This window comes from Pinus tabuliformis, chromosome 9 (assembly GCF_031772625.1).
Source record: "Pinus tabuliformis cultivar Carrire ecotype Pingquan chromosome 9, CPIR1, whole genome shotgun sequence".
NCBI classification, from domain to species: Eukaryota; Viridiplantae; Streptophyta; class Pinopsida; order Pinales; family Pinaceae; genus Pinus; species Pinus tabuliformis.
In genome coordinates this window covers 183,532,329-183,555,797 of record NC_142307.1, presented here as the reverse complement: position 1 = coordinate 183,555,797, position 23,469 = coordinate 183,532,329, and the positions used below count along the sequence as shown (strand labels likewise).

General features: G+C 43.1%; 2 pseudogenes; both read right to left on the bottom strand.

Annotated features, from left to right (window-relative positions):
• LOC149147740 (inorganic phosphate transporter 1-4-like) overlaps positions 1-10,378 on the bottom strand; it is a 38,804-nt pseudogene extending 28,426 nt beyond the window's left edge.
• A 6,702-nt stretch (positions 10,379-17,080) lies between these two features.
• Positions 17,081-23,099, bottom strand: LOC149147739 (putative inorganic phosphate transporter 1-4; annotated as a pseudogene).
• Positions 23,100-23,469: the final 370 nt, after the last annotated feature.

Below are 23,469 nucleotides of genomic sequence, written 5' to 3'. Positions count from 1 at the left end.
ACAACAACAACATATTAATTATTTGCTCTGTCATGCATTAATGTAAAAATTGTATGTTGAGATAAAGAAGAAGGTAAAAGTAATTTTTGTAATGTAAGAAAGAAAGAGAGAAAGAGAGCAAGGGTATCTGAGGAGAAAATGGTGGACCAAATTTTGGTGGGCACATGAAAACAACAGTTACTATGTTTTACTGTGCGTTATTCCGCATGAAGTGAAAATTTTTGTAAACCTTGTTTCACCTAGTGAATGAGCCATAGCCTCATATGAATGTTTTTTTCATGAATTATAAGTCAATCCTATGTTTTTATTGTGTTTCTTCAAACTTACCCTGTTCTACCTTTGTTCTATTTTTTTTTGGTCTCTGTATAGCTGTGCGTAAATCAAGATGCACGAAATCAACTTCATGAAGAGTCATAGAGCTACGCAAAATCAGCTTTGCGAAGAGTCATAGAGCTGCACAAAATTAGCTTCTCGAAAGTCTCACTCCTCTTCCTCTTAGCGTAATTTTTTTTTTTCTAACAAGGTGAAGCAATAAATTACGATGAAGGCCGAGCGTTGTGTTTGCAAATGGTGGTTTGAAATACCAAGCATGAACATGAAGATTGTCGTGAAGAAGAATCCTTGTTGGGAGTGAGATCCCCCAAGGGAAGTTTTGCGGCTTAAACCCCAGATTTTGGCTAAAAAGTGTAAATCTGATGTAAAGACTCCGCATTTTATTGGTGCAGAGCGTGAAGTTATAAATGAGTCCTAGGGTTGTTTTCCCTCAATTTTGTAATGTAATGTCGGCTTTAGAGATCTACCCATGGTCCGCAGACCATGGGATTGTATAAATAGAGCAAGGCTCTAAGTAGTTGAGAGATAATAGGAATCTAAGAATAAGAAGTGATCATGGAATAGAAGATAGGGAAAGATCTAAGTGTAGAGTTGAGTCTTTGGGTCGTAGAGTAGGAGAAGGCTCTGTAACTGAGTGCATAGAGGCCTAGTAGTTCACAACTAAGTGCACAGACCCTTGCAGATGAGTGCGCAGAGTGAGTCAAGTCTATAACCAATGAAGCATTAATAAAGATAAGTTTTACAAAAATTCTATGTATTTATTTCCTGTTTTCTGTATCGAATATATTGGGTATAAATTGTATTTCTGTTGTCTATATGGTGCTCGAACATATATAAATGTGCTGATTAAGTAAAGGTGAGATAAGGTATATATTTATGCAAAGTTAACTAACAATTGTAAGAAGATAAGTAAGATATGTAGTGTAACTTCAAGAAATAGCAAAGATCACTGCCCTAGCAGAATGAAAGTATCTCAGCCCCTGGTTAGGGCTACATGAAAGGCGATCATAATAGATCGTGAAGGTCTCGCAGGTCAGGACAATGCGCGAAGCGACCTGTGTGAAGGTAAGCACAATTGGACTAAATCAACCCCTTAGACATCTCCAGGGTACGAAAACTTAGTTCCAGCATCCCCCCATACTGCTTCGGGTGAGACTTCAGTCCACGCTCCGTGGGTTGATGCCGAAAGGGCTAGCAGTGTAGGGATTTGTTTGGCTAATTAACTCTGAACTTGGGTCAGGCCCCCTCAAGCCAACAAATGGTCTTCTTGCCAGGACCAGAATCTGCATAGAGATGTTTGATGTTGTATCATTGGAATCCAACTAAGGAAGAAATTGACGGTTGGTTGGATAGGAGGATTTACGAGTTCGTAGTGCATGAGAAAATGAACCTGTAACTGACAAAAGAAGAGTGGTTAGATTGCTACCTGTACATATAGATCCACAAAATCTTCTTCGCGTATTTTTCTACTGAGTTGTATGAGTGGATCATGAAGCTAGCAGATAGCCAAGGAAGGTGGAAACTTGACAATCCTATTGTGTGGACCCCAGAGTTAGTGCGAATGTTGGAAGAATCAGAGGATAAAATCACATGCGCTATTGATCACTGGCTCGATCGAATTATAGGAGGATTCATTACTAAGTTCGTAGTTGACACTTCAGTGAGCTACAACAAGGCAGAGTGACACTTTCTCAAGGGACCGTGAGATAAGTACATAAAATCTATGAATACTTGGATTAAAATTTTATTGCGCGAAAAGAGGGTTAGGCAATTATCTTGATGTTCGAGGCTACGCGAAGAAGAAAAACTTACAAGAATGAAGGAAATAAGGGACTAGAAACTAGCCCCTTGATTTCACCTCTGCAAGGAGATGAGGAAGAACTCGCAAAGGTCTCTCCATGAAGTGCGATCCATCTGATTAGGCAAATAATTCTGTGAATTCCGCCCCCAACGACACCGCCACCAGCTTCACCGCCTTCACCTCCATCTTCACCTATACCACCTTCACCACCACCGTGAGTCCATATGGCAAGAATGATAAAGTTGTCTGTGTTCAAGGGATTGGGAAATGAGGATTCGAACCAGTTTTGGTTCATGGTAAGAGACGTATGGGAAGCGCAGGGAGTTACAGATGATAATATAAAGAATGAGACACTGGTTAGCACCTTGTAGGACCACACACTAACTTGGTATATTAAGCGCTCCAATGATAATCCAAATACGGGAATCGCGGATATCCAGGCAGCGCTAAGCAGAGAATTTAGCAAGCCGAAGTATGGAGCACAGTCAATTATTGGATTCAAATAAATCAAGATGCTACAGGGAGAGACTCCTTGGGAGTTGGATCTGAGGTTTAAGTGTATGATTTGCGAAACTAATATGAATTTGACAGATGGGAAACATCGTGAATGGTTTGTAGCATCAGTAACACCACATTTAAGGAGCATGCTATCGCAACAGAAGTTAACGACTAAGGTAGAGGCTTTAGATATCATGATGAGGGTGCATGAGACCCCGATGCAGGATCCTAACTTGGGATTTTAGTAGATCCACACGCAGTTGAAAAACTTATGCCTTGAGATGCAGGGTCTGAACACGACAATACAACTCGACCAGTAGTGCATGAAGAGATGTGATGCATAAAATGTAAGGGTCGGGGTCATGATAAGGACCACTACCCGGTGTTCGTGAATTACCTTGTGGGAGGAAGACCGATGCCATTAAGGCCAGAAGCACAAGCAGGACCTAGCGTGGCACCTGCCTTGTGGTGCACGATTTGCCAAATAGGTGGAAAAAACGCTGCAGACAACTGCCATGTGCTACAAAAGTATACACAAAATTCGCAGCAATTGTTCTGTAACTTTTCTAGGTCGGTGGGACACAATGAGCACACTTGTAGGAGCTATGAGTTGATGATGGATAGAACTCCTACCTACAGAGTTCAGGCCAAATTGCGGCCTCTAGACCAGAATGCAGGAGTAGCATGAACAGGATTTCATGGGCGTAGATGAGGCCGAGGTGGAGGGGGACCTGCAAGAGGTTGCAGACAGCTGATATACTACAATTGCGGAGGGTTGGGACATTATGCCCATGATTGTATGAACCCAATACATCCATCATGTCTATATTGTACTTTGTTTGATCATGATATGGAAGATTGTCCTACACTAATAGCTAGGATATGCGAAAAGGGAGCACTACCACCTCCCTCGACTCAGGACCTGCAAGTGATGAGGTATGAGCCGTGTGAGGAAGACCCAAATGTGAACATTGTTCTCCGAAGTGGAATCACGATGGGAGATGACAAAGGAAAATAGCCCGAAGATAGCACTTGGGTTCGAAAAGCTCCGATGAAGGAAGCAGAGTTTGATTTTGAGTGCACTCGGGAAACCTTCATGGAAGCTAAGAAGAGCTTCGCTGATGCCTCCACTTCAGGAAGAAAGCATAAACTGAAGCTGAAGATGGACCCATTTATGATCACGATGTTCTTGGAAACATGCATGAAGTTACTGCATGACATTAAGGCTATAAAAGGATCACAGGAACTCATTAACAGATGCGTTGGGACTGCGCCAAGAGAACCGCTTATGGTCAGACAGATTGGAAAGCATAAAACGAGGACGGGAAGAGAAATGAGGCTAATAGCACAAATTGGAGAATATGATATGGACCACGTAATTTTGAATTTATGATTAGAAGGGAATTTTCTGCTAACCAGACATGGGAGTGAAGGGGGAGACATATGCTACAATGGTCTCCTATTCAGCTGCGAATGGGTAACCAGCAGAAGATAATACCCATGGGGCGATTGCAGGGACTCACTGTGGATATTGAGGGAGCGAGCATGTTATCAAACTTTGAAGTGATAGAGATTGTTGATGACAACAATCCCTATCCCGCACTTAGGAATTGATTGGGCCACTGACATGAATGGGGTGATTAATCTGAAGAAGCGCAAAATGATTTTTGAAAAGAAGTCACTATGCATAGTTATACCTTTGGACCTTGCTGAAGGATTGCGCTATACGAAGCCGGTGCATGACTATGAAAGCAATAATGATTTGGACTACATCTATAAGATAACAACGTGAAACTAGGCCTGGGTGAATCCCACTACGGATGGATAGCTTGCATGGGAGTGCGAGAGCTCCTGTGCTTCAGATTCGGATGAGGAAACGAAGAAATGGTAGAATCGGTTACATGAGGTGACTACACTGAATTGTAATATGATTACAAGGTCGTTGTTCTGTGCATCGACAGAAGTAAGGGACTGCCTACTTATGATGCGTTAAGTGAGGTAGATACCTTCTTGGATAGATTTGAAAGGGAAGCGTCGGAAAAGCAACGCTTCCAGGCCTTGGATTGGGTACTATGGGCTATGCCCCCAAGGTGGTGGGGTACACACAAAGGGAGCTTTGAGGACTGGTGCAGATGCAAGAGAATGATCTGCACACATTTTGGGAAGCCTAAGATGTGGCTAATAGACAAGTATGATGGACAGGATGATCCACGCGCACACTTGGCCAAGTTGACGAAGGTCTATGGAGAAAAGCCACAACCTTAGTGGGTGCACTTGTTCTATCATACCCTAGATGTTGTACCCATGAATTGGTATATAGAGACGGAGCTCCACCATGGAACATGGGAATGGGATATCCTGCATGAAGGGTTCATGATGACCTTCAGTTTTGAGGATGGATGGGGGGACAGTATTGATGAAGCATTACAAGTGATAAGATCAACCATCTTTAAGATACAGTAGGAGCCTTTAGACCTGAGTTAGCCTGAATGGGATACTCAGCTGAGTTGGACGCGAGAATGTTATAATATAACTATTGAAGAGGAGGATGAGGATCTGAGGAATATTAACATTCCTGAAATAGAGGGCCATCGTGAGGTTCAAGGACCACAGATTGAGAACCTTGAAATAACCGCACTGGTAAAAATGAAGTAGGTGAACATTGGTATGGAGGCCAAACCTAAGTTTGCAAAGCTCAGCAACTACTGGGACGATGCAATGGTGGATAAGGTCGCTGAGTTACTCTGCGAGTACCAGGACTTATTCCTAACCAAGTTTACGGAGTTAAGTGGAATCATCGGAGAGTTAGGAATGATGAGAATCACATTAAAGCCCTACACGAAGCCAGTTAAGCAGAGGCATTACCACTTAAATATGAAATACAAGAAGAAGGTCTGCGTAGAACTAGACAAAATTCTCGTAGCATGAATCATTGAGCTGGTGGAAGAATTCGATTGGGTAAGTCCAATGGCAGTGCAAGAAAAGAAGCAGTAGGACAAGATAAGAATATGCCTGGATCTTAGAAATTGAATGACGCTTGTGTGCATGATCCATTCTCAACTCTATTCACAGATGAGGTGTTGGACAATGTCGGTGGGCAGGAAGCATATTCTTTCACTTATGGGTTCTCAGGGTACCACCAGATCAAAATTGCACCAGAGGATAGGAGCAACACAACCTTCGCGACTGAGTGGGGTTGCTTTCAATACATGATTATGTCATTTGGGTTGAAGAATGCGCTGGCCATCTTTTCGTGCGTGGTTTTTGTAGCATTCAAGGAATATATTCATAAGTTCTTGGATGTTTATTTTGATGATTGGACTATGCTTGGGATGGTTAAGCACCATGTAGCGAGCTTACGCTTGATGCTGGATACCTACCATAGATACCAATTCACGCTTAACCTCAAGAAGTGTGTGTTTCTTGTTCCTTTTGGGAACCTATTGAGACATGTGGTTTGAAGATAGGGACTGATGGTAGATCCCGTGAATATTATGGTGATTCTGAATTTGGAAGAAACGCGAAGTGTGAAATAGCTGCGCACTACGCTGGGACATATAGGGTCCTTTAGAAAGTTTATCAAAAGTTATGCCCAAATCACCACGCCGATGTAGAAAATATTGAAGAAGGCTGTTACATTCTGCTGGAACAATCACTGCAAGAAAATCCTGGATATATTGAAGGAAAAGATGGTCACTGCACCGATTCTTGTCTTCCCAAACTGGAACAAAGAGTTACATGTCCATGTTGATGCATTATGTATAGTGCTGGGAGCGATACTAACATAAGATGGTGGAGAGGGCTTAGATATCCCTATCGCGTTCACGAGTTGTAGATTGTCTAAAGCAGAAAAGAATTATTCCACCACTGAATGCGAGGGACTAGCTATGGTGTTTGCGATTCAGAAGTATCGATAATACTTGTAAGGAGTTCACTTTAAGATGTATACAGATCATTTCGCACTGAAGTACTTGGCCAATAACCCTGTGTTGGGGGGGCGCATATGCAGATGGATTTTGTTGTTCCAGGAATATGACTTTGAAGTTGTTGTGAAACGTAGGCGATTGAACTTGGGACCAGATCACCTGTCGAGCATTGAGATAGGAGAGGAAACTACTAGTCTGGAGGAAGGATTACCTGACACGCAACTCTTTTCTGTGTGCATAGCGGATGGACATTTTGAAGATATAATTCATTTTCTTATTACTGGAACTACACAAAAAGGATACTCTGTATAGCAGAAGAAGGAAATAGTGGTGCACGCAACAGATTTCTCTCTCATTGCGGGCACCTATATAAGATTGGGAATGATGAGATACTGTGAAGGTATGTACCTAAATTTGAATGAAGCAATATCCTCATGGACACTCATGGGGGTGCTGCGGGAGGAAATTATGCAGGGAGAGTGACCGCGCAGGGTTGTGTTGGCCGACCCTTCATCAAGATTCAAAAGCACATTGCAAGGCCTGTGATGTATGTCAAAGAACAGGTAAACCATTGTGGAGGGACGAGATGCCTTTGAATCCTCAAATCACGTTGCAGCCCTTTGAAAAGTGGGCAATTGACTTTGTAGGACCCATTAAACCTCAAGGAAAGACAGGCGCGAGATATATTATCATTGCAACAGAGTACTTGAATCACTTAGCAGAAGCGCAACTGGTAAAAGATTGCACGACCTCGATGGTTGCAAAGTTTCTGTTTGAACACGTCTTGACGCGATTCAGATTTCTGAAGACCTTAATGAGCGATCATGGTACGCATTTCCTGAATGAGACGATCAGCGCGCTGATGGAAGAATTTCAGGTGCATCATCAGAAAAGCACACCGTATCACCCACAAGCTAACGAGACAGTAGAAGCATTTAACAAAGCACTGGAGACTGTGCTGACAAAAGTATGCAATGTGCAACGATGTGATTGGGACCTGCTTACCCACAGTATTATGGGCTTATTGGATGACATGCAAGACGCTGACGAGACAGACACCTTTTAGGCTTTTCTATGGGGTGGAAGTTGTAATGCCAACGGAATAAATCGTGCCTAGTCTCTGCATAGCAGTGCTCATAGGTATGGCAGACCGCAGAGCCCTTGAGGAGAGGCTCGCGTAGTTGGAGGAACACGAGGAAGAACGATTTTTGGCTGGCTTTCACCAACAGGTACAAAAGAAGCGCAAAAAATCCCTGACACGATCGACATATTAAGTTGTGCACCTTCATAGTGAATGATTTGGTGTTACTGTATGATAGTAAGTTTGAGAAATTTCCTGGAGAGCTAAGAATGCACTGGCTGGAACCATATGTTATTAAGGAGGTCACAGACGGAGGTGCGGTGCAGTTGGTAAAGTTAAATGGAGAACCTTTCCCAGGAAAAGTGAATGGAAATCGGTTGAAGCCATACACGGGTAGCTCGATTATCGGACTAGCCGACACAAGCATAGTCTTAGCGCTCTAGGCAGTTGAGAGGAGGAGTGAGACTATAAACAGGTTCAAGGAAGCAGTTTAGCTACAGTAGTCTCTGAACAACGCATCTAAGAAGTGCAACAGGCAGCTGCTCAGTGCGCTGCCAATCTTGCAGCAGTCTAGACAGAGTTGGGAGGTCTTCGCACGAAGATCTCTGCACCGATAGAGTGACTCGAGGGAAAGTCACGATGTTTGTGTTGGGGGCATGTTGGGCGCGGGATCCCCTAAGGGAAGTTTTGGGGCTTAAAGCCCAGATTTTGGCTAAAAAGTGTAAATCTGATGTAAAGACTCTGCATTTTGTGGGCGTGGAACGTGAAGTTGTAAATGAGTCATAGGGTTGTTCACCCTCAATTTTGTAATGTAATGTTGGCTTTAGAGATCTGGGATTGTATAAATAGAGCGATGCTCTAAATATTTGAAAGATAATAGGAATTTAAGAATAAGAAGTGATCATGGAATAGAAGATAGGGAAAGATCTAAGTGTAGAGTTGAGTCTTCGGGTTATAAAGTAGAAGAAGGCTCTATAGCTGAGTGTGCATAAGCCTAGTAGTTCGCAGCTGAGTGCGCGGACCCCTGTAACTGAGTGCATAGGGTGAATCGAGTATGTAATCGTTGAAGCATTAATAAAGAGAATTTTACAACATTTATGTGTATTTATTTCCTGTTTTCTGTATCGAATATATTGGGTATAAATTGCATTTCTGTTGTCTATATGGTGCACGAACATATATAACTGTGTTGATTAAGTAAAGGTGAGATAAGGTATCTTTTTATGCAAAGTTAACTAACAATTGTAAGAAGATAAGTAAGATACATAGTGTAACTTGGGGAAATAGCACAGATCACTGTCCTAGCAGCACGAAACCATCTCAGCCCTTGGTTAGGGCCGCACGAAAGACAATCCTAACAGATTGCGAAGGTCTCGCGGGTCAGGATAGTGTGCTAAGCGACCTGTGCGAAGGTAAGCACCGTTGGACTAAATCGTCCACTTAGACATATCCAGGGTGCGAAAAATTGGTTCCGGCATTCCCCCATACTGCTTCAGGGGAGACTTCAGTCTACGCACTGCGGGATGATGCCAAAAGGGCGAGTAGTGTAGGGAATTGTTTGGCTAATTAACTTTGAACTTGGGTCGGGCCCCCTCACGCCAACAATCCCATCAGCTGAATTGGTTTTCTATCGATGCGATCAACGAAGGCAACTATGAACCAGTAGCTTGGGACTATCGATGCTAGAGCAATAATCGACTGTGCTCTTTCTATTCGATAGACTTCTTCAATGGCATTCATTTTTTCCGCAGATGGAAGCCATTTTAAACCTATGAAAATATCATTCTGGAAAAGATTTTGGCTATAGAATATGATGTCCATGAGAAACCATGTGCTTGTAGCGCCGAGTAGGTGCTAGCCGTGCCGCCTTGCAAACGCTCTCAAAAATAAACCAAACCCCGGCTCCGTCCTTGCAATCTCTTCTGCCCTCATTTGCTCCACTTTGATTTCTACGTCAAGAATGTTGGACATGTCGAAAAAAGCTTTAATTGTGTCTCTTTTTATTAGCACTGTGTAGCAAGCTGTTTCAGGCATTCTCATTCGCCAGTTGTATTTAAACACAGCGGGAATGGCTCCAAACATAAGAATCATCTGCCATACAAAATCATCTTCACGGGATGTCGAACGTTCTAGATCTTTCTGTTACGCGGGGAGGTCATATTTGCTATTGAATCCCATAGAAATGATAATGGCCACAACACCTCTGGTAATAATCTCGAACCCTTGCAGGGAAAACACTGCTGCGATGAATGAACCTTGGGTTTTCTTGTTGGCATACTTGGCCATAATGGTGGCGAATAAAGGATAATCTCTGTCGACGCCGAAGCTGAGCCAGAATATGAAAAACCAGAGCATGGTCATTACGGATTTCATTGTGTTGCCGTAAGAAAGACCAGATGCTATTGAAGTAATGACCATTACCATAAGATTTATTCCATATACTTTCTTTCGCCCCATTTTGTCGCCCAGCCAACCAAAAAAAAGATGTCCTGCAAGTGTTCCACATAAAGCCACCATGATCACCGCAGCCAAGACATTTGGAGGTAAAGTACCGAGCCTCTGGCTCTTTGGATCAAAGTAATAGATCCTTCCAAGGAGCTTCATGACAGTGGAAATGCAAAACAAGTCATAGGCATCTGTGAAGAAGCCCATCTCTGTAATAACGATTGCCTTAAAGTGGTACCATTTCATTTTTGTCGTGTCTAATGCATTTAACACATGCATCTGATTTCTTCCCATGGTGCCTACTTTGCTTCAGCCTTTCGGCTGAAAATCCTTTGCCAACTGCACATATAAGAAAGGGAAATTTCAATTAAAGTTCGGTGACTTCCTAGATGTTTCCTAGTAAAATTACTAAAAGTCATTACGACAGTGACGATTTCAATGCTGGACTAAATTTACTGTGAAATTCATGACTTCGGAAATTTTAGAGATTAATACATTAATTTTCCATGATTTTCCATGCTTTAAAAAAAAACAAATAGTTAATTTCCATTGCAAAAATTTATTTCCCTAAAACAAAATTTTATATAAAGATTATATAAAAATAGATAAATTTGAATATTAAAAGAAATATTATAAAATATTGGTGTACTAAGATTGCCCAATCTTTCTAAACTTTAAAATTAATTTTAAGGATCTTCGATTACAAAGGTTCAAGAAACTAACACTGGTCAAAAGCAAGCGATTTACAGTTCAATATTAAATTAGAAAGGTTTAAGAAACTAACACTTGTCAAAAACAAATGATTTACAGTTCAATATTAAATATATTTAATGGAGAAATCTCCAGCACGATGGATAATCTTCAGAAATTGGATCGAAAACTCCCAAATCGATGTGAATGAAGCATGGATTTTCAAACCTGGAGACTAATCAATTCCCAATTCAGTAAAGTATATTTTAGTTCGATTTACTTAAGGGAATCATCTACGGAGGTGGGGAATTGGCCTTGCTAAAAGTGGTTGGAATTCGGGTAAAAAAATTTCAACAAATCTTTTAGTAGTAGTGTCTGAATCATTTTTTTGATGTTTTAAGTCTTGTAGTAGCACTTTAGGTGAGACCTCAGTCTGCGCTCCGCGGACTGTTACTGAAAGGGCTAGTAATACCGAGATTTGTTTGGCTAAATCACCTCTAAACCTGGGTCAGGCCCCAACAAGCCAATAAGCGACTACATGCCTAAGAAATATGTTACAATGAGGCTCAAAGGCCTATTTATTATTGAGAAATAATGGAAAACCCTATCCACACCTCCTCCGTGGTCTTATCCACCTCAATACCATACTCAACCCACTGCTCATTCGTTCCACTCACATTTCCAGCCACAACCTCAGTGGTATGCACCTCAACCAGGGTAGAGGACCCAATACAACTCTCCTCCTGCGATTCTGCTTCCACCACCGGCTCAGCCACAACCATTACCTCCTGCTCCCCCAAGACAACCCCAGGTGCCTGCCCAACAGAACTCGAACCCCAACAACCGACAAGCCCAGCAGGTATACACTGGGGAGACAACATGCCCTACCTATGCTATGGAGATCTAGGAGATCAACCTGCGATCTGGGAAGACCCTTCTAGATCGCCAGCCTCCTCCCCTAGAGGACGAGGAAGAGAAACAGGAAAGTGAACCCAAAGCCATTCCACCCTTTCCTAAGCAACTAATAGTAACCACGCAACCAACCCCAGAGGAGACTGAACTTTTGGGGGAACTTAAACAGTGGTGTGTGAAGATACCACTTCTCCAGGCCATAAAAGATGTACCAATATACAAAAAATTGATTAAGGAGAAGTGTTTCAGGCACCTAGGCAGGCGAAAGAGAGATGCCCCGACTATTAATGTCATAGGACAACTGTCCAATCTAATGTTGGGGCAAGTAATCTGTCCAAAGTATTTGGACCCTGGGAGTCCTGTAGTTGATGTCCACATCAATGGCACCATAATCCCCCATTCCTTGATTGATCTAGGGGCTTCCATTAATGTGATGACCAGGGACACCATGCTTAAACTCAACCTTGAGAGTTCCTTAAGGAAGACCTCGACAGTCCTGCAGTTGGCAGATCGCTCCACTGTGACTCCCGAAGGGATTGTGGAAGATGTCTTGGTCTCTGTTGACTCTTGGGAGTACCTTGTGGACTTCTTGGTCCTTCAGACAAAGGCAAAGCTCACTGGATACCCCCTCATTTTGGGAAGACCCTGGTTAGCCACTGCGGATGCTTACATTAGTTGTCGAGCTAGAAGCATGACCATCAAGAATGGGCCTATGTCCAAGCAGCTAGTCCTATAGCCTTCTGCCCAACCTCTGCTAGAACATGACTTACCACTCTGGTTGGAGGAGGGAGATGAGGATGAGGTATACTTTGCACCATTGTGCACAGTAGAAACCACCAAGGGAGGTCCTCAAACCGAGGATGATTTGATTGAGACTTTGATTCAAAATCCACCTCCAAGTGCACTATCCTTAGAGGAATTGGTGGAAGATACCCAAGCTAGCACTTTAGTGGACCTCTGTGTGACTGATCCGACCTCTCCCAGAATTAAGAATGTGGAATTTGGCCTCGAAAGAACCTTGAAGATCAACTCCTCCCTATCTCCCTCCCAGGAGAAGGAGCTATGTATCTTACTGAACAATGATCTGGATGCTTTCGCTTGGAGTTATAAGGATATGAAAGGAGTCCACCCTTCGGTGTACCCATCACATTTACATTAAAGAAGATTGTAAACCAGTCAGGAAGCCTCAGAGGAGAATGAATCCAGCCCTTAAAGACATTGTCAAAGAAGAATTGCAAAAATTGTTGGATGCAGGATTCATCTACCCTATCTCCGATCGTGAGTGGGTCTCACCTCTAGTGCTTGTGCCCAAGAAGAACGGGAAGTGGAGAATCTGTGTAGATTACCGAGAACTTAACAAAGCCACCAATAAAGACCATTTCCTTTTGCCTTACATAGATGAAGTGTTGGATGGACTGGTAGGGAAGAAGTTCTTCTCTTTCCGAGATGGGTTCAGCAGGTATAATCAGATCCAAATCAGCCCGGAGTACCAAGATAAGACTCCCTTCACTTGTCCATGGGGTACATTTTCCTACCGAGTCCTTCCCTTTGAGCTATGCAACGCTCCTGCCACTTTCCAAAGAGCAGTATTGAGCATATTTTCTGAGTTGGTCCATGATTCGATAGAAATCTATATGGATGACTTTACTCCTTATAGGTCCAACTTCCAAGAAGCATTGACTAATCTGGGAAAAGTTCTAACCAAGTGCATTGAAATGAACCTGTCCCTCAGTCCCGAAAAATGTGAATTCTTGATGATTGAAGGGACTGTGCTAGGTCATACCATTTCTCGGCAAGGATTACAGGTGGATCCTAACAAGATTGCTATCATCCAGAAGGTCCCACCTCCTCAAAAGGTGAGAGATGTTCAGTGTTTCCTAGGCTTAGCAGGATATTATAGAATATTCATTAAAGATTTCAGTAAGCTAGCCTCGCCATTGTTTGGCCTCTTAGGGAAAGATGTTGAGTTTAAATGGACTGACGACTGTCAAGGGGCACTAGATGAGTTGAAAGATACGCTGGTGTCCACCTCGATCTTGAGAGGTCCAACCTAGGCCCTACACCCTACCTTTCCACATCCACACTGATGCATCGAACAAAGCCATAGGGGCAGCCTTAGGACAAGTTGAGGAGAAACTGCCATATGCCATATACTTCGTCAGCAAAAACCTGTCCAAGGCAGAAATGAACTATACTGTAACCGAGAAAGAGTTCCTGGCTGTATTCCATTCCCTAAACAAGTTCAGACACTACATCACTGGTTATCAAACATTTGTACACACTGATCATGTTGCGATTAGATATTTAATGAATAAGTTTGATGTAAATGCTTGTATCATTCGATGGTTACTTTTGTTGTAGCAATTTGATTTGACTATTTTCGACAAGCCAGGTAAGGAAAATGTTGTTGCTGACTTCTTGTCTAGATTTGATTGCCTGCAAGTGAAGAAGGGACAGTGGATGACCAGATGCCATATGAACACCTGTTTGCTATCTCAGTACTCTCTCCATGGTTTGCTGATATAGCAAATTACTTGGTCTCAGCACAGTTCCCTCCGCATCTATCCTCAAAGGAGAAGAGAAAAATTGTAAGGAAGAGTGCCCTATTGACTTGGATCGGGGGAAACCTATTTAAACTTGGCCCAGATCAGATCTTGAGGTGTTGTGTTAGGGAGGAGGAAGTCTTTGACATCCTCCTAACCTGTCATGACGGACCCTGTGGAGGCCACTTTGTAGCAAAAAGGATTGCCTTCAAAATTCTACAGACAGACTACTATTGGCCTGCTCTTCATCAAGATGTCGGAAGATACATCAGCTAGTGTGACCGATGTCAAAGGATGGGGAAACTGACCCCAAGGGATGAAATGCCTCTCCAACCTCAAGTGACCTTCGAGCCATTTGAGAAGTGGGGCATGGATTTTGTGGGTCCTATCAACCCTCCTTCCAAGCAAAGGTCTTACATCATTGTGTGCACCAACTATCTGACAAAGTGGGTAGAAACAAAGGCAATCAAAGTAGCGACAGAAGAAATGGTGGCTGAGTATTTAAGGGAAAATATCTTCTACAAGTTTGGCTACCCAAGAGAGTTAGTCACCGATCAAGGAAGCCAGTTCACCTCCAACCTGATTGAAGACTTGCTCGCTTATCACAAGATCAAGCATAGGACTTCCACCCCATATCATCCTCAAGCAAATGGGCAGGTGGAAGTCACTAATAGAGCATTGGAAGGGATTTTGACTAAGGTGGTGAGCAGCAGCAGAAAGGATTGGGCAGATCGCCTGGTTGAGGCCACCTGGGCCTACAACACCACTTGGAAGACTACAACAGGTTTCACACCTTATGAGCTGGTCTACGGGAAGAAAGCTTTGTTGTCCATAGAGTTCGAGTACAATACATTGAGGATGGCAGCTCAGCTAGACTTAGATCTCAGCCATGCTCAATGTGAAAGATTACTGCAGCTGAATGGATTAGATGAACAACGAATGCAGCCCTCCTCCACTCAGAAGTAGTTCAACTCCAGAGGAAGATATGGCATGACTGGCACCTTAATGAAAAGAAATTCCAGCCGGGTGATTGGGTGCTGCTGTATGACTCAAGATACAAGGATTTCAAAGGGAAGCTGAGGACATGATGGTTGGGACCATATACAGTGGAGAAATGCAATGACAATGGTTCAGTCCTTATTAGGACCATTGATGAAGAAACCATCTCCACGATTGTCAATGGGCATCGATTGAAAATCTACAGGAAACCCTTTTCGAGGCAGGAGTTCATTGAAACTTTGGAAAAAGCAGTGCTGGTAGTGGAGCAGGGTTCTGCCTCTCTTCCGCCCACACCTTGATCATAAAAAAAATAGAGAAAAAAAAGGGGGAATAAAAAATATCCCTGGTGAAAACCTCTCTGAGGCGCCCAGGGCAGACAGTAAGGGTGAAAACGTCATGGAGGCGCCCCAACTGTCTCTCAGAAAATAAAGAAATGGAATAAAAAAGATCCTTGGGTGAAAACCTCTCTGAGGCTCCCAGGGCAGATAGTGGGGGTGAAAACATCATGGAGACGCCCCTGCTGTCTCTAAAAAAAAACGAAAAAAGAAAAAAGGAAAAAAAGAAAAAAGAGGGAAAGAAAAAGAAATAGATCTAATCTCTAGAAAATTATTGCAAGTTGCAGGGAATACAGTGCAGATAAAGAAGGTCGTGCAAAACGAGGATAGGGGTCCATACCAGGCTACAGGACATCCTTACAGACACTCCCTCCATAGCACTCACTTTTTCCAGGATTTGAACACATTCAGGTCGAGATTCAACCTCCTTTAGGAAGTTCTGAGCTTTCTACAGGAAGTTTTGGGGCTTTCTACAGGAAGTTATGCATTTCTATAGGAAACATCCTGTAGAACCTCCGGGCAGGCCAAATTCGATTTTGCAAAGGGATTTGAAGCTTGAAGTCTGTTGATTAGGCCTGCAGCCACCCCTCTCTTCCATCCATCACCGGTTTCATCTCTTTCCACCGCCATTGCAACGATTTGGTTATGTATTCCTGCACAGTCATACAAAGAGTCCTGTTTTCCTCAGATTGAAATTTTTATTCTAAGTGACAAATCAAGCACACAAAGGATCGCACACTCTACCTGTCAAAACTCCATCAGGACTCTTCATTCGTGAATACAACCTTGCTCATTTCAACATGCATCCTAGGAGGAGAAGCAACTACAGAATGTCCTACAGGAATCCTGTAGCAGCTGGTCCGTCTGGAGCACATACTCTGGAGTCAGTAGCAACTGAAAGTGACACAGGGGACATGAAGAAAACTTCGCTTGGATGTGAACACCTCCTCGACATCTGAAATCAGACAGAGCCTGTGCATGCAACATTTACAACCAGAGGATCGGGTCCCAAAGCCATTCATACAGCATCAACCAATGAAAGAAGGAGTTCCAGCACTTGTGCATGAAGCAGCAGTGAGCAAAGCCGTCGTTCCAAGTCCCGAAGCTTGCAAAACACGTCCACGCCACACAGGTAAGTGTCTAACCTTATTCGTCAAATTGCATAGACCATATTCCGAAATTTGCATATCTATGAAATGGTTAGGATTGAACAATTTCAATGACTAGTCAATTGGCCACCCACAGTCATTCGAATGGCCTTGTGGGATCTGAACGAGCTCAGTTACGTTCGAATTCGACAAAGAAACGTGCAGTTGACACATGGGAAGTGTCCAGTCGGGGAGAATCGGCGGGATTGGCAGGGTGGTGGTGGTTAATGGCAGAGGGAAGGTAACGGCGGTCAGAGACACGCAGAGGAATGATGGCTGAGATGTTGGCTAATGGATCGGCCTGGCCACCTCACCCCCCTCGCCATAAATTGCGTCGTAATTCAAAAATGCTCAGCCGAAGAACTCACATTAACCGCTGTCATTTACACTTGCAACCGTTCTCATCGAAGTACGCATCCTCCTCCTCCACAGTTTTTTAGCCCGAGCTTCTCGGCCTGTTTCAAAATCCTCCCGCATCCCAAGCTCGTTTAGAAGCGCTGTGACATCCTCTAGAAGCCAGCAAAGCGTTCTACAGGAAACACGGTATAGCCTCTTGGAGCAGAGAAACCTGGACTTTCTGCGTTGAAATTGGAGTTTCCTAGAGAGGTAGGCTCGAAAACACCATTCCCATGCATGATATTTCGAAAGGTGGTGAATTGAATTGTCTGGAGTAGGAGAATGAGAGACAAGTATGCCTGTGGGTCAAGAATAGTAGTTTCCCTGTGTGATACATGGAATTTTTCAGTTGGTTCTGCGTCAAATTCTCCTCCACAGTCCTTGTTAAGAAATTCCTCCTCTAGAAACGATAAAACACTGTGAGGGCTAACCTATGCATGAAGAATGTGAATTTTATGTGGTTGTGTGCATGCTGGGGATGAAAATTAAGCTCTGCACTCTGTCTGTGGGAGCCTAATTCCATTTTGACAATCGATTTTTGGGCAATGAAAGCATTATAACCAGGGAATTGGTGTAAAGTTGAAATCTAAACACCCGAGAAATCCTGTCCTAAGGATCAAAAGAGGAAAACATAAAACAACAGTCCCTTTATGCTTGGAGCATTAAAATGGGGCACTCTCACCATGCCAAGAGGGTTTATTAGAAAGGAACCCTCGGATTCCAGAAAATTGCGTGAAACTCCCGAGGTGGTGATGCTATTCACCCGTGCCAATTGGATGACCTTTTGTGATAGAATTCAAGGTCATGAAGATGAGGTAACAAAAGAGTTCTTAATGTCCCTGCAGCCTAAATCAAAGACACTGGCCACTGTGAATTTCAGAGGGTTGACCCTAAAGCTTACCCCACAACTCATTAGTCGAGTTACTAATCTACCATTAGGGATACCCTGGAACAAAGAGGAGAGGGCATTGGGCCAAAAAACCAAGAAAGAATTCTTCCTACCAGAGGAACAGTTTTCAGAAGATAAGAATGGGGCCCGGAGAGCCAACCTACATCCTTTTTGAAGTGAGGTCAACGTTCTGATAATGAAATACATTACATGTGAGGGGCGGTTCAGTATTGTCTACGGTTATCACTTCCGGTTGCTAAGTGAACTCAAACATAGGATGGATTTACCCCCAGAACAAAAGTTAAGCATCCTCTATTTCCTCTTACAATCATTAATTGAGTGTGGCACAAAATTGAAGGAAGGGACACCGGATCAGCTAGCCCATCATGGGCTTATCAAGCTTCTCGTGGAAGATGCCTTCCATACCTACACTGTCCCTCTCTCTTGGGATATTTTCCGCAACATGTCTAAGGATGATGATATTCGAATTCTGGCTGAGGAACTCACTTCATCTAGTAGTGAAGAAAGGAGAACATTGAGGCAGAAGATAAAGCCAGGGGTAAGGAAACCCATGACAGACCACCACAGAAAGAACAAGAAGAGAAACGAGGGAAAGGCCAAGCTGCTGAGCCCAAAACTGTGGGTGGAACAAAGGCACAAACACCAAGGGAGAAATGATTGCAAAGCAGGCAAAGAGGACTGAAAAAGTCCAAGCAAGTGAGGACACAACCAAGACAACCACAACAAAATTAAAAGGGAAGGCACCCCCAACTAAGCAAACCAAAACAGTGAAAACAACTTCTATGGGAAGCCAGAAGACAATGTCTACAGGAAGTCAGAAAACCGTTTCTACAGGAAGCCAGAAAACCGTCAACACATGACTTTCTACAGGAAGTCTGGAAACAAGGAAACAGAAGGAAAAATCGCCTGAGATTCTAGCCAGGGAGGTAGAAGCTATGCTGGCTACCCTGAGCACATCTCCAAAGTAAAAAGGGAAGCGAAAGAGGTAGCCTTCCATGTATTTTAAGGTAAGAAGGCGCATGAGGATAAAGACTGGTAGACCCCAGCCACCGTCAAAAGAGCCAATCACGATTGTAGACACCCCAGCTACACAAAAGGAGAGGTCTCCCTCCAAGGCATCCATCACTTATGAACGGGGAAGCCTGAAGACATCCACCTGGAGAGAAAGAATGAAAATGTTGGACACAAAGGCCTCTCTACAGGATGCTGAGACTGTTCTACAAGAAACACTGGCTAGGATAAAGGAGACTGAAGAAATGGAAGGAGAGGCAGCTAAATCACTACAAGAGGAAGAAAAGGTGGAGAACATTGTGGAACCTAGATCCCAGCCCAACTTGGGCTCTTACTATAACTTCTTAGAGGCCGGAAAGATCATTCCCCAAAAATTCACAGTGCCACTTTTCCTTGCACTAGAAGAAGAGAGAGTGAGGACCCACACTTGGATGAAGATCGCTAAGTCCAAGGGTGTGGTAGATATAGGTCCTCTGGAGGAGCAACTCAAAGAGGCAAGAAGGGAATTGGCTATGGTACGACATGTAGAGAGTAGCAGAGGTCCGCAGTATTATGGGCAGAGAACTCAGTGAGCCACTAATGATCAGAGCAGAGTCGGATGACCCCTCAGCAGTGATAAGCCCCCACCAGCACTTGGCCAACAACCCTTAAGATCTACTAGAATACATTGAGCAACAGGCTCAAGCTATTGCCCACTTTGAGGACATGGAGAGACTATTGGGAGAACACTGCCTGCAGGCCTACACAAGGCAGTGGAACACACTGCCTCACATCTTGAAAATAAGGGAATACCACTCTCCCACCAGGATGAGGGAGGCCTTGGCAAGGGTACCTATCTACAAACAGTTGATGCAAAGTCTGCAGGCCAATTGGATTGGCCTGAAATTTAGTCCTCCTTTGCTTTTGGGATTGTTAGAACGAGTTAAGGAAGAGGAGGAAGACAAACAGTGGGAGGAAGTGGAAATGAAAGCAGGATTCCACGACCGGGAAGAAGATATCACCGCGGAGGCCTGGGACATGAGGGAGGCAGTCAAAGCTATAAAGGATGATGAGCTGGACTAGTTGCTCAGAGGATGAGAAACCCATTTAGCAGGGGGATGATGATGAGCCCCGAATTGGGTAACTTATTGAGCTCATTTTCCCTAATTGTCCTTGATCAATCCACCATTTTTCATATATTATGCATGTTCTTTTGAGTATGTTTATGTTATTTGAACGAATAAGGATGGTCACTTTATCAAGGAGGCTAATACGTAGTTATTTCAGGTTTTTTGGACAAATTTTGGAGCAAAGCCAAGCTTGAGGTGAGGATGCGTAGGGAGGTTGTCTCTTGCATTAAATGGCCCTTCCTCGAAATCTCCACCCTCAACTCGGAGCTCAACATGCCACCAAAACGAATCCTAAAGGCAGCCGAGCAGCGTTGGGAAGAGTGACTGTTTACTGGCAGTTTGAACAACCGAGTTCCTTGAATTAAGGAGGGTTGCTAGGCCCCTCATAGTGTATAAATAGGAAGGCCTCAGCCTTCGTAGTTTACTTTTGGAGCTGTTGGGTTTTGCACTATAGTGATTTCATTGTCTCAACTCGTTTTTGTAGCTACTGCTGTATAACTTTCTTGTGACATGATTATTTTTAAATAATGAAAAGCAGCTTTGTTTGGCATCAGATCTGAGTTCTTTATAGGAGCCTGTAGCTCTTAGGGTTGGGCCCAACCCAAGTGCCAAGGCTTCCTTATGTACTGTTATTTGCTTTTTATGTCTTTGCAAAATAATTTCTGTTAAGTAGATTAAAATATTGTTGTTTATCTAGGTCACTATTGATGATTAGAAAGATTTTTGATGTTCAGATTGAGTTGATAGGTTATTAACAGGGACAAGCTTCAGAAAAAGGCCATCAAGTACCTCTAATTTCACCTCTCCCTCAGTGGGATCAGGAGCTGGGATCAAGGTGACCTTGCTGCCACCAAAATCACTATCTTCGCTTCACCATGCAACCATTAGTGTTCGATTTTTATTTGCAGAAGTTGGTTACATGTTTAGATTCTTGATTGCTTCGTTGCATAGTTAGTATACATGGTTTCAGTGCAAATAAACTTCTGTTCATTCTCTTTACTGTTAGCTAGATCAGTTTAGGTCAACGTAACTAGGTCTTTGATTTTACAAGTCTTTGTTGGTTCAGTTGGAAAAACAACTTGCAGAGCACCCATACCACTTCTCTATCTGCCCATACTCCATCAATCCCATCTGCTCCATCCCCTAATGCAGATTTTTGCCTCACATTTGCCATTTGCTCCCATAACACTTATTTTTGTGCAACATTGCTTCACTCCTCCTTGAACAAATCCAGCCATCTTCATCTCTCCTCAGCTCCATCCACCAAGTCTTGGACCGCCTCACACCCCTGTCCTACTTCCATACTCACTCCTTCACCTTTCTCTCTCCATCCATCCTCCAAAATCCCATTTCTGAGCATCCTGTAGAAAATTACAAACACCCTGTAGAAATTCAAGAACATCCTGTAGAACCCCTGCAGGCTTCCTGTAGAAGCTCACGAATGAGGTTTCTTGATAGCGAAACTCTGTGAAACTCTCTGGAAGGGTGTTAGGGACCCCTTAGGCCCTCTCTGAACCTTCTTGACCTCCTCCAAGAATTTCCTCTCGCCAATCCACCTCTGCACAGTAAAAAACAGTTAAATCGCATGCATGATAATTCTGGCAACTTATTCAAAAATACAAAAAGATGCTTTTTTCCAGATGTTACTGTAGAAGTAGCTTAGACACATGTATTTTACCTTCCTAGAAGTCAATGGCATCTCGTTCAGTAGCTTGCATCCTTTTTCTTGCATCCTCTTTCTTGCATCAGTAAGGCTAGCTGGTAAAATTAGGGTTTGCTAGGGTTTACGTTTCCTTTCAGCTTTCCAGTTTCTTTCTGCAAGTAGATCAACCTTCTTTGAGTTAGCTTTCGTCCATCAGTTAAAAAGCTTCTTCTAAGAGCTCATAGAAGTTGGCTTAAGCTCCTAGTGGACTTGTGCCAACTGACCAGGTGACAGCTGCGGCAAGAGCTAGTACTTGTGCATACAGCACTGTCGCTTCCAAGTTTGTTACGAACTACCGGGTTGATAAAAGTAAAGAAGGGAGTCCCGGGAGTTGCAACATTATTGCTGCAATACTGGAGCCCACCACTTGTAGTGCCCAGTAGGTGCCAGCCGTGCCACCTTGTAAACGCTCTGGAAAATAAACCAAACCCCGGCTCCGTCCTTGCAATCTCTTCTGCCCTCATTTGCTCCACTTTGATTTCTACGTTAAGAATGCTGGACATGTCGGAAAAAGCTTTAATTGTGTCTCTTTTTATTAGCACCGTGTAGCACACTGTTTCAGGCATTCTCATGTATGTAAACATAGCGGGAATGGCTCCAAACATAAGAATCATCTGCCATATAAAATCAGCTTCACGGGCCGTCAAACGTTCTAGATCTTTATGTTATGCGGGGAGGTCATATTTGCTATTGAATCCCATAGAAACGATAATGGCCACCGCACCTCTGGCAATAATCCCGAACCCTTGCAGGGAAAACACTGCTGCGATGAATGAACCTCGGGTTTTCTTGTTGGCATACTTGGCCATAATGGTGGCGAATAAAGGATAATCTTTGTCGACGCCGAAGACGAGCCAGAATATGTAAAACCAGAGCATGGTCATTACGGATTTCGTTGTGCTGCCGTAAGAAAGACCAGATGCTATTGAAGTAATGACCATTACCATAAGATTTATTCCATATACTTTCTTTCGCCCCATTTTGTCGCCAGCCAACCGAAAAAATATGTCCTGCAAGTGCTCCACATAAAGCCACCGTGATCACCGCAGCCAAGACGTTTGGAGGTAAAGTATCGAGCCTCTGGCTCTTCGGTTCAAAGTAATATATCCTTCCAAGGAGCTTCGTGACAGTGGAAATGCAAAACAAGTCATAGGCATCTGTGAAGAAGCCCATCTCTGTAATAACGATTGCCTTAAAGTGGTACCATTTCATTTTTGTCGTGTCTAATGCATTTAACACATGCATCTGATTTCTTCCCATTGTGCCACTTTGCTTCAGCCTTTCGGCTGAAAATCCTTTGCCTATTGCACATATAAGAAAGGGAAATTTCAATTAAAGTTCGGGGACTTCGTAGATGTTTCCTAGTGAAATTACTAAAAGTCATTACAGCAGTGACGATTTCAATGCTTGACTAAATTTACTGTGAAATTCATGACTTCGGAAATTTTAGAGATTAATACATTAATTTTCCATGATTTTCCATGCTTTAACAAAAAAATAAATAGTTAATTTCCATTGCAAAAATTTATTTCCCTAAAACAAAATTTTATATAAAGATTATATAAAAATAAAAATAGATAAATTTTGAATATTAAAAGAAATATTATAAAATATTGGTGTACTAAGATTG